Source organism: Ciona intestinalis, unplaced genomic scaffold (genome assembly GCF_000224145.3).
Source record: "Ciona intestinalis unplaced genomic scaffold, KH HT001159.1, whole genome shotgun sequence".
Taxonomy (NCBI): domain Eukaryota; kingdom Metazoa; phylum Chordata; class Ascidiacea; order Phlebobranchia; family Cionidae; genus Ciona; species Ciona intestinalis.
The window spans coordinates 1-1,496 of NW_004191480.1; positions in this window are offsets into that span (position 1 = coordinate 1).

Consider the following 1,496-nt stretch of genomic DNA (forward strand, 5'->3'; position numbering starts at 1 on the left):
TCGTTGTCCCGCTTTATTAAAGAAATGATCTCACTAATCACTACTGCATTAGTAAATACCGATGCAACAAACTTATGCCTAGACATTCAAAATACCTGCAAAGCCTACTTCGGAGAAATCACAACAAAAATTTAACATCCCTTTTCTAACACCATGGAACCCAAATAAATCGCATTCAATATGAAGAACAAAATTCGATTTATTTGGCACTGGAACTGCCGAAGCATATATCAAAAATTACCTGAACTTGAACAATCGTTGTCCCGCTTTATTAAAGAAATGATCTCACTAATCACTACTGCATTAGTAAATACCGATGCAACAAGACGTTCAAAATACCTGCAAAGCCTACTTCGAAGAAATCTCAACAAAAATTCAACATACTTATTCTAACACCATGGAACCCAACAATCGCATTCAATATGAAAGACAAAAATCGATTTATTTGGCACAGGAAATGCCGAAGCATATATCAAAACCTACCTGAACTTAAACAATTTGTTAACAAAGGAAATAATCGCCCGGCCTTGAACTTAAACAATAAAGGAAATAATCGCCCGGCCTTAGGTAGGAAACAGGAAACAAATCGCCCGACCTTAGGCTACCTAACTTCAAAATATAGAAAGGATACTTGATTGACAAACAAATCGCCCGACCTTAGGCTACCTAACTCCAAAATATAATTAGAAAGGATACTTGATTGACGCGGGGGCGGTGTTACCATTTGGATTAAAGACTCCCATAGTTTTACAAATGTTAAACTCTGTAATGTTCATAAAGACATAGAACACATTGCAGTCTTAGTCAGTGGCATCACCGTTTTTAATATCTATATATCTCTCCCTGCATCGAATATTCTAGAGTCGTACTTCCTTGATCTCTACCTGCAGCGAATATTCAAGAGTCCTACTTCCTTGATTTTCTAGGAGCGTTTATTGTGGGAGATGTTAATGCACTCCATTCTATGTGGATCACACTGCAACCCTGCAAGCGCTGGTATTGTGCATTTCCCGCATGCATTCCAAATGTAAGAGTTAGGGATGGGCTGAGACTATTCGTCTAGGGTCTAGTATTCGATGACGTCATTACATTCGTTTTAGCGATCTTACACACGCGGCCTGGTATCGCGAGATACGTAACTTTATCAACGTGCGCGAGACATACTTGATGCTGTTGGAATGTAAGAGTTTAGGGATGCCGTTTTTAATATCTATATATCTCGCCCTGCAGCGAATATTCTAGAGTCGTACTTCCTTGATCTCTCCCTGCAGCGAATCTTGATTTTCTAGGAGCGTTTATTGTGGGAGATGTTAATGCACTCCATTCTATGTGGATCACACTGCAACCCCTGCAAGCGCTGGTATTGTGCATTTCCCGCATGCATTCCAAATGTAAGAGTTAGGGATGGGCTGAGACTATTCGTCTAGGGTCTAGTATTCGATGACGTCATTACATTCTTTTTAGCGATCTTAGACACGCGGCCTGGTATCGCGAGA